The sequence below is a fragment of the Macaca nemestrina genome, chromosome 4 (genome assembly GCF_043159975.1).
Source record: "Macaca nemestrina isolate mMacNem1 chromosome 4, mMacNem.hap1, whole genome shotgun sequence".
Classification (NCBI taxonomy): Eukaryota; Metazoa; Chordata; class Mammalia; order Primates; family Cercopithecidae; genus Macaca; species Macaca nemestrina.
The window spans coordinates 7615527-7628539 of NC_092128.1; the positions used below are offsets into that span (position 1 = coordinate 7615527).

The 13013-nt window shown below is 53.2% G+C and overlaps 1 protein-coding gene across 6 annotated transcripts in view; it reads left to right on the forward strand.

Annotated features, from left to right (window-relative positions):
* LOC105474924 (protein kinase AMP-activated non-catalytic subunit gamma 2) overlaps nt 1-13013 on the forward strand; it is a 321097-nt gene that overhangs the window by 132099 nt on the left and 175985 nt on the right. Inside the window, exon 1 of one of the 6 annotated variants that reach the window (XM_011729851.2) lies at nt 11014-11031. The exons of the other annotated variants lie outside the window; for them this stretch is intronic. The gene's annotated coding sequence lies outside the window, so the exon portion shown is untranslated. Of the gene's footprint in view, nt 1-11013; nt 11032-13013 lie in introns of those variants that run through there. 6 annotated transcript variants of the gene reach the window in all.

Below are 13013 nucleotides of genomic sequence, written 5' to 3' on the forward strand. Positions count from 1 at the left end.
CTTTCTTGCCCCACCTGGCTCCGGGAGGCTAGTGATAGATTGGATTTTCATTCATTTATGCAAAAACTGTGGCTTGGGGAAAGTAAGAGTGGATTGGCACTGTTGTTTTCAGCTGTTAAAAATGAAACGTGCATGTTTAGAGGAATCTGTTGGAGGTCAGGAAGAAAGAGGTCCTCCCAGGTTCTGTAGAGGGGTAATCTGACAGATCGTGGGCTAATGTGGGAGGGGAAACACCTGCCTAATTTGCGTCCCATGGGGAGAAGCTTGCATTGTGGTCTCCCTGGTCTCTGGCAACTTCTGCATCTCCTTCATGTGCAGGGGGTTGGGGTCCGGGCAAATGGAACAAGTGGTGAAGCATCTGTGGTTCAGTATTTCCAAGGACCTGCAGACTTGGAGTGGGTTTTGCCCTTGTCTGTCCACAGCCGCACAGGTCAATTCCAAAGCTTTCTTAGCTCCACACCTGGTTAAGACCTGCCCACTCAAAATTAGATGGCACATTTTATTTATTAAGAATCAGAGAGGCCGGGCGCGTTGACTCATGCCTGTAATCCCAGCACTTTGGGAGACCAAGGCAGGCGGATCACCTGAGGTCAGGAGTTTGAGATCAGCCTGGCCAAGATGGTGAAACCTGTCTCTACCAAAACTACAAAAAATTAACTGGGCACGGTGGCGTGCACCTATAGTCCCAGCTACTTGGGAGACTGAGACAGGAGAATTGCTTGAACCCAGGAGGTAGAGGTTGCAGTGAGCCCAGGTCACGCCACTGCACTTCAGCCTGGGCAACAGAGCAAGGCTCGGCCTCAAAAAAAAAAAAAAAAATCAGATTTAGTCTGGGCCTATAATCCCAGGACTTCGGGAGGCCAAGGAGGAAGAATCACTTGAACCCAGGAGTTTGAGACAAGCCTGGGCAACATAGTGAGACCTTGTCTCTACAAAAAAATTAAAAAATTAGCCGAGCATGGTGGCATATGCCTTGTAGTCCCAGCTACTCAGGAGGCTGAGATGGGAGGCTGCCTTGAGCTCAGGAGGTCGAGGCTGCAGTGAGTTGTGATTGGGCCACTATACTCCAACCTGGGTGACAAAACTAGACCCTGTCTAAACAAAAACAAAGAAATCAGAGTCAGCCCATTTCTGGTGTTACTGCTTGCATGGCATAGGTTATTTCTGAAGAGCCTGCTGCAAGATGGAACAGCAGAACCAGCGCTGTCATTTATCGGCTCAGTTTCACCAGGGCTGGGGAGACACAACCCAGGGGATGAGTAAAGATGAGGCTCGGGGGTACATGAAGCCGTGTCCCCTGACTGGAATGTGATGTGTTAAGTGGAAAAATATTGTCACTCTGTGTAACAGGGAGGTGACTTTGGCATAACTTCTGAACTGTAAATGAAAACTGGAAGAGCAGAAAAAGAAAAAGATAAATCTAAAATCCGCCTGTATTTCTTGCTACATCCTCTTCAGCCAGCACTTCTGGAAGGCTCTGCAGGCTCAGAGCGTGCTGAGTCCTTGGGGGAGAGCAGGTCAAAGACACAGCAGTTCTTGAACCCAGAGGGTGTTCAGTCTTGTGAAGAAGAAAGTCCCATAAAGAGAACTAGAGAGCAGCGTCTAATCGAGTAGAGTCCCAGCTACTCGGGAGGCTAAGGCGGGGGGATCACATGTAGGTGAGGCTAGGCCAGGCACGGGGGCTCAAGCCTGCATTCCCAGCACTTTGGGAGGCTGAGGTGGGAGGATTGCTTGAGCCTAGGAGTTCGAAACCAGCCTGGGCAACGTCATGAGACCCCTCTCTACAAAAAAAAATAAAAAATTAGCCAGGCATGGTGGTGCACACCCATGGCCCCAGCTACTCAGAAAGCTGAAGTGGGAAGATCGCTTGAGCCTGGGATGTGGAGGCTACAGTGATTTCTAACCATATCACTGCACTCCAGCCTGGGAGTCAGAGCAAGACCCTCAAAAAAAAAAAAAAAAAAAGTGACTGTGCACAGAAATAGGATGCCCAGCCCTGAGCAGGGAGAGGAGGGATGGAATCCTAGACGGGAGGCTCATTGACATGGTCTAAAAAGATGACTCTTATTTAAGTAATAAAGTAATAAACACTTATATACTGTAGAATTAAACCAGAACCTGTTATTAACTAAAAATCGGGTTTTGCTAATGGGGAAGGACAGGCCCATTATTAAGAGCCTATCATGTGCCAGACAGTGGCTACCCCACTTGTGTTTAACGGTTGGCTGTCATCCTGTCTCCTACGCTTCTGAGATCAAAAACAAGATTTGCACTCAACCAAGTTTTGTAAGAGCCTGGATGCAGATGCCAGCTCTGACCACAGGGTTGAGAAAATCGGAGGTCCCTCCAGAGCCTTCCTCTGGGATTTGGGAAGCAGCTAGAGGCCACAGCCCCTGCTCAGGCTGAGGCTCCTCTTAGGCAGCAGGAGCCCAGGGACCTGGGTTAATAGTATGTCTGACTTGGGTTAGTGTCCCAGTGAGAAGAGCCAAGAGCTAGGCTGGGTGGGAGGCGGGAGCCCTGTGCCCCGCAGACAGTGTTGGGTGTGGATACACTGAGTGAGGAAAAACAGTCCAAGAGTGTTGACCAAACCCTCCCTCCCAAGCCTGTGCCTGTCTAAACCTTACGCATTTCTCAAGACCCAGCTGACCGATCACTGTCTAGAAAACCACCCTGAGGGCCGGGCGCGGTGGCTCACAACTGTAATCCCAGCACTTTGGGAGGCCGAGGCAGGTGGATCACCTGAGGTCAGGAGTTTGAGATCAACCTGGTCAACATGATGAAACCTTGTCTCTACTGAAAATACAAAAATTGGCTGGGTGTGTTGGCAGGTGCCTGTAATCCCAGCTACTCGGGAGACTGAGACAGGAGAATTGCTGAAATCCGGGAGGCGGAGGTTGCAGTGAGCTGAGATTGTGCCATTTGCACTCCAGCCCAGGGGATAACAGTGAGACTCCGTCTCAAAAAAAAAAAAAAAAAGGAAAAAAAAAAAACCACCCTGGGCTGCCTTTTCTGTGATCTCCTGACTGCTCGTAGACAGGGGCGATGTCTCAGGAGCTCGGTCTGTAGCTCTAACCCGAGGCCTCGTAGTATCACAGCTTCTCCATAAAAACCCCTGGCTCTGCCATGGCTGGAAAATGGTCCAGCCCAGGGTCACTCCCTGTTCTCCAGGAAGGATTGCTTCAGGGTTTTGTGTTTTAAATTCCCTCTCAGCAACGCCCTCTCCTTCACACAGTTATTCCTGGAGCTAAAAGAATCTCAGGGCTGGGTTCGGTGGCTCGTGCCTGTCATCCCAGCACTTTGGGAGGCAGAGGTGCATGGATCGCTTGAGCCCAGGAGTTTGGGACCAGCCTGGACAATGTGGCAAAACCCCGTCTCTACAAAAAATACAACTAGCCAGGCGTGGTGGTGCATGTCAGTAGCCCCAGCTAATTGGAAGGCTGAGTTGGGAGGATTGCTTAAGCCTGTGGAGGTCAAGGTTGCAGTGAGCAGTGATCATGCCACTGCACTCCAGCCTGGGTGACAGAACTAGACCCTGTCTCAAAAAAAAAAAAAAAAAAAAAAAAAAAAGCCAGGTGCTGTGGCTCTTGCCTGTGATCCCAACAGTTTAGTAGGCTGACGCAGGTAGAGGAGTGCTTGAGCCCAGGAGTTTGAGACCAACTTGGGCAACATGGCAAAACCCCTTCTCTACAAAAAAATAGTTAGTTGGGTGTGGTGGTGTGCACCTGCAGTCCCAGCTACTGGGGAGGCTGAGGTGGGAGGATCACTTGAGCCCACAAGGCAGAGGTTGAAGTGAGCCAAGATTGCACCACTGCACTCCAGCCTGGAAGACAGAGCGAGACACTGTCTCAAAAAACAAACAAAAATCTTAGATGAGACCTCTTCTCCCTGAGAAAGCTTCTGCGAGGGGCATGAAATCCCTGTCTTTGACTTCTCCTCCCTCCTCTCCACAGGACACCACCTAGGCAGTCAGCACAGGTCCCCCCCATCCACTGGGTTTCCTCTGTGGCTGGGTCTTATCCAGGAACCGCAGGCTCCTCTGCCTTAACTCAGCATGGAGCTGCTCCCCCGGGGACAAGGTGCACCCTGTTTCATCTGGGGGCTTCCCCGCGGTTCCCCAGGTCAAGAGATATACATCCACACACACATGTCATGTACCTGTGCGCACACACACACACACAGCTCTCCCCACAACCATCAAATCAAGGCCCGCAGCCCCAAAGTCACCAGGTCCATTCGTAATTGCTGTAGATGGCATTTCCACTGGAAAGCCCGTGGCGCTCGCTGGAAATGTTCACCCGCCAGCCTTGTGACAGCGCCCTGGAAGCTCTGACTCAGGAGCACTCAGCCCCTACCCCTCTCTGGCTGCAGAGCCAGGCAGGGAGCCGTGTCTGGCACAGAAGGGAAGCTCCTCACTCCAGCTTTCAGGCTCCAGGCGATAGACAAGTGACGAGCTTGGCTAAGCCTTTCTTTCGGCCTCTTTGGCAAAGAGAAATCCAGATTATGTCGACAAAGGGTGTGTGGCAACAATAATAAAAATGTAGAAGGAAGATTAGGAAAGGATTATGCTAATCAGATCAAAGAGCAATAACTGTAGTAGCACTTTCACCCTCTGCAATTATAGGACAGTAATTAAATAAAAACCATTGAGCGTCTTAATGGCTCCTTTCTGTGGGCCAGCACTGGAGCCAGGAGTGCAAGGAGTGCGTCAGGAAGCTGGTGTTTCATCCTTGGGTGCCCAGGGTCCCGGTAAGACTGGAGACCACGTCCTGTGAGGACCCTTGGACCTTATACCCACCTCCCCTTCCCTGAGCCCACGCCACATGCCTATGCAATGGCTTCCTGGCCAGAACGCCAGCATCCTTCCTGACCCAGAACATTCAGGTCACCCAATACCATGTGCCATGGCTCTCCCACCCTTGGCTGAGTATGGCCCTGCGGGGACCACCTCGTGCTCTTCACCTCAGCAGAGGACAGGGCTGAGAAGCCTGTGGTTTATCATGCCCCCATCCAGCCCCCCGCTCCTCCTCACCCCTCATAGTCCTCACACTGCCTCTGGTGCCCATCTGCTGACCTGGCTGCTGGTATCTTGATTGGTTTTGCCCTGAAATATCCCAATATATGTTTGTCTTTTTCCAATAGAAATTTTATTTTTGTTTTACTTTTTAAATTTATTTTTAAAAAGAGAGTTTCCCTGTGTTGCGCAGGGTGGTCTCGAACTGCAGGGCTCAAGCGATCCTCCACATTGGCCTCCCAAAGTGCTAGGATGACAGGTGCGAGCCACCACACCTGGCCAGAAATTTTCAAAAGAATACAGAAGTAGGGAGAATAGTATAAAAGCATCCATCTTCCAGGGTTAGCAATGCGTCCTCAGGGCCTTTGTGCCAGCTGCTGTTTCCATACTAGGGGCAGCAGTGAGTGAGAGATGCGGGCACCCTCAGGAGCACACGGCTGGTGAGGGTGGGCAGATGAATGAGAGGATTTTAACTGTGGTCAGATGTACATAACACCAACTACCATCTTCGCCATTTCACGTGCATTCCCATTATTGTGTAGGCATTACCACCTGCCATTTCTTCCATCACCCACAGCTGAAACTGTCTCCTCTAAGCCCTAACTCCCGACTCCCCTGGCCCCAGCCCCTGGCAAGCACCGTTCTACTTCGTACGAATATGATAACTCCAGGGACCTCATAGAAATAGAGTCACAGAGTGTTTGTCCTTTTGAGTCTGCTTTGTTTTGATGGGCAAATGTGTTTTCACTGTCAGGTCAGGTGGTGGTGATGCCGTGGAGGCAGGGCACGGCAGGGTGAGGGATCAGTTCACTGGGTGACGGGGAGAGGGCTGTGTGGATGCCTCTGCTCAGACCCTTCTGAGAGCTGGAGAGGCCAGGCCCCAGGAGGGAGCCTGCGGTGTGTTCTAGGGACTCTGAGAGGCCTGCGGGGCTGGATGGCAGGAGGCAGAGCCACAGGAGCCTGTCTCTGGCAGGTAGGAGATGAGGCTGAGGCCGGGCACAGCAGCCAGTGTATGCCCCTCTTGTGGATCATGGGAGGGCTCTGGATCACACCTGCTTGAGATGAAGGCCCTCTGGGGGCTTGAGCATGGATAGGCTGAGGACTGGGCCTGCCCAAGGCACAGTGGAGCGAGGACAGAGCTGGGGCTGAGCCTGTCCCTCCCCCAACCCCTTTGGCTCCAAGGCCCTGCCCTAGCCCACACCCACCTCTCCTTTTGCCAGTTCCTACCCAAAACCGTCCAGCCCTGGTGCCCGTTGTTCTGCTGGATGTGTCCAAACAAGACTCCTGGGATATAGCATCCTTGTTTGTGAGGATGGGTCTCGGGGGGATTTCGGACACTGTAGCCAGTGAGTAGAGAGGCATTTGGGGTGATGAGGCAGTGTTCACACAATCTGAGGACGTTCCACTCCCAGCTGTGGATTCCGTGAGGCCCGCCTGCCACCCCCTGTCCGCCCCACTCTCATCCATGCCTGAAAAAGCTCATCACCCATCTGCCTGTTCTCCCTACGTCACCGTCACCAAGCGCTGCTTGGAGGAACCCTGGACAAGTGGCCCAGCTCTCCCGGAGGTGCTGCTCCCCGAGGACTCCCGGAGTCACTCAGCAGGTCAGGCAGCTGTCACCTCACAGAGTGGCAGGGGAGCAAAGCAGCTCTGGTGCATGTCCTTGGATGTCACAGTCAAGTGCCCCTTTCCCTTTTCTGCCCCCATCCCAGTCACCCAGAGCTGCTGCTCTGTGTCAGGAAGACTAAAGCCCCATAAACAGGTGGGCATCGCCTGTGCACAGGGCTGGGCGCTGGTGGGGCGTCAGCGAGGTACGTGCTCTCACAGGCGCACTCCTCAGGGCTGTGCAAGGTGAGCTGTCGTGACAGTGGCGTGGCTCTGGGAGCAGCCGCCCAGTGGAGAGCCCAGGTTCTGAGCAGAGAAGCCGGACACTGGACAAACGATTCCAGGACTGCAGCGTCTGAAAGTATCCGAAGACGAAAGGGGGAGATTTCAGAGCCTGAAGGGGTAAATAATGAAACAGGGAGAAAGGAGATTCAAAAGGGGGTATATTTTTAAAATCGTGACTCTGGACGGTGACAGAGAATCCCCCACGGCTTGGTGACCTGGGTTGGGGCCGCAGCCTGGTTGGGTGCTGGCCAGCCCCTGTTGCTCTGTCACCCCCATCCTATGAGACAGGACCTCGCTCAGGGCATGTGCATGGGTCCAGGGAGCCTCGGCACCCGAGGATGGTCACTCAGGCTTCCAACTTCCAGATGAAAATGAGCACTTAGTACATTCAGAGAGCAAGATGAATTCTGCCCTGCGGTAATAATTTGTCTTTTAGTGATTGAGAAGAAAAAAATAGGCAAAGTCCAAGTGCTCTCAGCATAAATCAACGTGAATGTTCCCTGAGGGCAAGGCAGTCTCTGGTGCTTCTGTGTGTTCTCGGCCCAGACCCTGGGGACTGCTGGCCTCCGGGTGTCTCCTGACGGTGGTGCTGGTTGGGGTGCAAGCCCCCAGGAGGTGGCGTCTCCCTTCCTGGTCAGGCCCCTGGTCAAACACTCTGCTGGGCCTGGAGGGATCCAGGGAGGACGGCCCCCGGAGCTGAGCAGCACAGTGGCCTCTGGAAAGCAGGCTGCTGGGGGAGTGTCCGGGCATCCGCCCCAGGGCCCCAAGGCTAAGAGCACTGCTGCAGGAGGAAGAAGGTGGGGCTCAAAGCAGACCCAGGAGGAAGTTTTGATGACTCACGTCCCTAAGATGCTTGACTGGGCCCCACTTTTGGCTGGAAGAGATAACAAATCAGCTAATGCTAGTGAGTTCATCAATGAACAGCAAATGAGTGATTACACGACTGGGGCTCAGCTTCATGTATTTTCAGCCTTTCCGTAACTTTTGTGTCCATCATGCAAATAATGTCTGGTTCCTCCCTTCCAGACGTTTCCTGCTTTGTGCAGGAGACAAGCCTGAAACAGCCAGAGAACAATACCCCTGACGGCTGAATTCTAAGCTTTGGGCTCCTAGTGGCGTAGTGTTGACTGTGTCTCCGTAGCCAGCACCCGGGAAAGGGAGGCTCTGGGAAGCCGTGTCAGCAGGGCAGGCTCCATCCAGGGTTTCCAGAAATCCTCTGGTAGATTTAAATGCATGTTTTCCTTGAAGCACTTATGTTGACAAGCAATTTCTTTTTTTTTTTTTTAAATTGAGACGGAGTCTCACTCTGTCACCTGGGCTGGAGTGCAATGGCGCGATCTCGGTTCACTGCAACCTCCGCCTCCCAGGTTCCAGTGATTCTCCTGCTTCAACCTCCCGAGTAGCTGGGATTACAAGCGTGTGCCACCACGCCCAGCTAATTTTTGTATTTTTAGTAGAGACGGGGTTTCACCATGTTGGCCAGGCTGGTTTCAAATGCCTGACCTCAAGTGATCTGCCCACCTTGGCCTCCCAAAGTGCTGGGATTACAAGGGTGAGCCACCGCGCCATGCCTGACAAGTAGTTTATTGAGTGAGTGAGTGAGTGAGTATATTGTGTGTATTAGAACATGTTAATGTCTGCTAGTTCGGAGCAAAGGAAAAGGTAGCTGCCTGGTATGGACAATGGGGAGATGTGTTCTCAAACAGAGGTTTTATTATTCAGGTATGGCAAGGCTAGCAGATCAGGAGACAGCTGCCATGAAAAAGATAGCTTGTTACTCACAGTTCCCAAGGGCCACACCATGGCAGGGGAGGGGACTGGGGAATCAGCAGGGTCCGTCGGGAGGCAGAGGAGTGAGGCGAAGAGTGCGGCCAGAGTCTTTGCTGCGGCGTCTGAAGGGACCACAAGGCAGAGTATGCAGGCTTAGAACTGGCGAGTGTGGATCATTTTGGTGGGCTCTGGGCGTGGGGACCGTCTCGAGTTATCTGGTCCCGGGCCCTGGGATGATTACACAGGGAGCGTTGCCTCCTGGCTGTAAGAGCTAGATAGGCGAGTGGCAGCATGGGCTCTGGGTTGGTTGGTTTGCACATCAAAGATGGGCTCTCAGTGAGCCCCTTGCCATCTCTAAGAACTGACCGACGCTGGGAGCACCCATTGCTCTCCAGTCAGCAGGGCTCCAAGGTGCCAGAGCACCAAGAATGCAGAAAATAAGGAAACAGAGTTTATGCAAGATGGCGCTCCCTACGGTCACTTGTTCTCTTCACCTTTCGTTTCTGAGTGTTTGGGGCTCCGGCTGGCTAGGGAGTCCACATTCCTCTGAGCCAAGCCGAGTCTCCAGGGAGGTCCTGCCTCACGGCAGGGAGGGCCTAGGGAGCGGGGCTGGCGTCCCTAAGCCCAGATGCTCTGGACTCTCCTCTGGGCCTCACAGCCCCAGCAGCTCAGCCTTCTCCTCCGGGGACGACCTAAAGGGCCGTCTGCTCCTGGCAGGGCTGCCTCAGGTCCTCGCCCACCCAGCTCCAGGCTGCAGAAAATGCCAGTGTGAGTGGCAGCAGCAGGCTTGTGGGTGCCTCTGTCTCCCACTAATGCTGCTTCATGGAACCCGGAGTCCGCTCTGACAGTGGCTGCAGGATGGGTCAGGGGTCGGGACGGGGGTGGAGGCATTCTGAAAACTACCCTGCTACCGTGGGTACAAACATAACCCAGTGCTGCCTAGAGTCTGGGACGCGCCTAATGGTGGCCTTCTCTCTGGATGAGAGTGACAGGAAGGCGAGGCCAGGCTGAACACAGGGCCCACTGAGGATGGGGCGCCACCCTGTGAACCTGGCAAGGTGCAGAAGAGACGTTGTGATGCCAAGGATCCTTCCAGCGGGCTCTCATTAACCACCCGACTCCAGCTTGGTTTCGAGCCCTCAGCCCTGCCTGGAGTTTCAGTTCTGTGCTCTCCTCCCTGGTTCTCATCCTGGTTCCACACCATATTCCCAGCACCTAGATCCATATCCAGGGTAGGTGCCTGATAGAACAAGTCTTGCTTCCCCTCTGTCCCTGAACAGGAATAGAGGGTGCACCGTGCAGGCAGCAGGGGGACGCGCAAGCCCCAAGGCCAGTCGAGGTCTGGGCAAGAGCAGGCCCTGAGGAGCGAAGCGGCCATGGCAGGAGGGAGGGGACGGAGTAGTGGGAACACAGCCCTGGGGACATTCCTGCAGCAGGGGCGGCCTGGTAGGTGGGGACCACTTAAAGGAGTTGCCCAGACAGCACGGGTGTGTCCTCGGCAGGTGCCTATCCAGTCACACCCCTCACCCAGGGTGTCCGCGCTCCCGACTCTCCTATGGAAATGAGTCTGGGCTTGTAAGTGTGGGCTCAGCCTGAAGGGCAGGGGCTGGTTAAGGGCAGCAGATGAAGGGCAAAGTGGGTTTTCTCGGTGACATCGGGCCCACAGCTGCCCTTCCAGGGTTCCTGGGCCCAGCGTGGTCCCTGCTCCACCTCCACATTGCTTTGTGCTAAGTGCTGGGGCCGAGATTCCAGCAGCCCCCTCTCAGGAGAGCCACTGCTCAGGTCACGTGGCTGAGAGGGGTCCCTTCCAGCTCTGCCACCGGCCTAAGAAGGTCATAAAGGAGGATGGGGCCGAGTGTGCTTTCCCCTGGCCTGAAGGCCCTTCCTGCTGCCCTCCTCCTCCAAGTCCACCCCACCTGTCCCGGTGTTTCCAGACTCTCCTGGGCACTCCAGTGCCTGCCACTGTGCCAGCCATGTTTGCGGTTAAATGATAACTTGCATCAGGTCTGTCTAATGGGGGCGCCTCGTTAAACTCCTCAGGTGTGGAGACTGTCTCATTCTTCCCTCTGCCTGTGCCATATTGCTATTTGTTATCCACATTCGTGTTCCCTGTCTTCTTCAATAGCAAGACCCCAGGTTTCATTGTGTGTTGTGTGGCAGTGCATGTGGCCCAGTGGCCATGGGACTTGAGTATTCAGTGAGCTTTTGAGACTTATGGGAAAGCTCTTAAAAGAGGAGAGAGGTGAGTCCCTCCTTGTCACTTTTTTTCCCCTTGTCTTGGATGTAGATGTGATGGTTGGAGCTCCAGCAGCCACCTTGGACCTTAGAGTGACTGCCAAGAAGAGAAGGCACATGCCGAGGTTAGTGGAGAAAAAAATAGGTGCCTGGGTTACCACTGTGAAGTTTCCATTGTGGTCCTGGACTGCCTACCTATCAGGTGTCTTTTATGTGAAAGAAAAAGAAGTATCTTTCTTCCTTAAGCTGTTTTACTTTTGGATTCTCCTGTTAAATGCAGACAAACTTTATCCTAACTGATACAGCCTAGCACAGAACTTGATCTGTACTAGGCACTTAATAATTACTTGGTGACTGAACCACTGAGTGAGGTGGGGTGAAGTGGGGTTGGGGTGTTGAGCTTCTCCCCACGTGTAGTCTTGGCTCCTTTAGACTGAAGATGGTGAGGTGCGAGGTGAGGGATGCCAGGACTGGGATGAGGCTGGTCTCTGAGGTCACCCCCAGGGAGCTTTGTCCCCTTCCATGTGACCTAGAGCTGTGTGTTCACTGTACTGCAAGCAGACTCACTTTCAGAAAACTCTGATATTCAAAATTTAGACTAAAATAAAATTAGACCGGTTGATGCCTTAGTGTATCTATTAGTCAGTTCTTACGTTGCTATAAAGAAATACCCGAGACTGGGTAGTTTATAAAGGAAAGAGGTTTAATTGACTCACAGTTCTGCATGACTGGGGAGACCTCAGGAAACTTAGAATCATGGAGCAAGGGGAAGAGGCACGTCTTACATGGTGGCTGGCAAGAGAGAAGACCCTATGTGTAGGAGGAACCGTCAAATACTTATAAAACCGTCAGATTTTGTGAGAACTCACTCATTATCACGAGAACAGCATGGGAGAAACCTCCCCCATGATCCAATCACCTCCCACCAGGTCCCGCCCTTGACACGTGGGGATTGTGGGGATTACAATTCAAGATGAGATTTGGGTGCAGACACAGAGCCAGACCATATCAGTGTACAAACAGATCATTTTCTTGAAATTGCCATATCCCTCTCTGGGGACTTTTAAATCACTTAGTTTGAGAAGCGTTCACCCATGGAGACGTGTTTCAGCTGCAGGTGCGCGGTGAACTTCAGACTGGCTTTTTGGGTACCTGTGTCTAGCTGGGAAGTAGGCCATGAAGGACAGGCTCCTTATCAACCTGGTGCCTTTGTGACACGTATCTGACTGCATGCATACCATTGGATAAGCCAAACGCCTACAGAATACTCAGTCTGGTAAATGTATTTATTATGCTTGTGTGTCAGGCTGGCTCTGCAAATGAAGTGAAGACCTACAGGACATGGCTCATAGCAGCTTGTAGTTTAGCTGGGGGTTAAGGAACACCTGGCTAAAGAGAAGGCCCCAGCAATAGCTGTTGATGTGACGTGCTCTGGGGCTCCGTGAGATGGGGATGACGTCTCTGCTGGGCCCTGTGGGTAAGGCTGAATGGGTAGAGACCTGGGAGGAGAGCAGTCAAAGAAAAGTCCAGAAAGAGAAGACAAGGCCAGGCTCTAGAAACCCTTGATTGCCAGGCTGGGGAAGGGGTCTGAGCAGGGGTGGAGTGTCAGGAGATTGTGGTGTGGGAGGGCTACAGGCTTTGCCATGTGTGGACCAAGGGTGGTCTCTCCTGTGAGCAGTTGTCTTCCAGAGATTCTGTGTCACTTTTCCTTCACTGTCCCTGAGAGAGGGAGCCTGGAGCAGCCCTCCCTGTACCTCCTGCCATTTGGTGATGGCCGCCCCATCCCTGTGGGCTGGCGTGACTCCAGCCCAGGCCACATGTGGGGAGCTGCGTTTCGTGCCTTGAGAGACAGACGTGAGGGGGAAGAGGCTATGCAGCAGCCAGGCCAGGACTGGGGGCTACATGGAGTCCATCATTTAGGGATGCAGAGGAAGGAAGGCCATTTGGGGAAGGGAGGCTGAGACCAGAATGTGGCCAGGGCCGTGAGTGCTGGCCTGGGTCAACGCCATCGTCAGCCGCTGATGATGATACCACATGGCGCAGCTTCTACTATGTTTTTACCTTTGATAACTCTGTTAAGGCAGGTAAAGTAGGTGGTGGAGGTGGT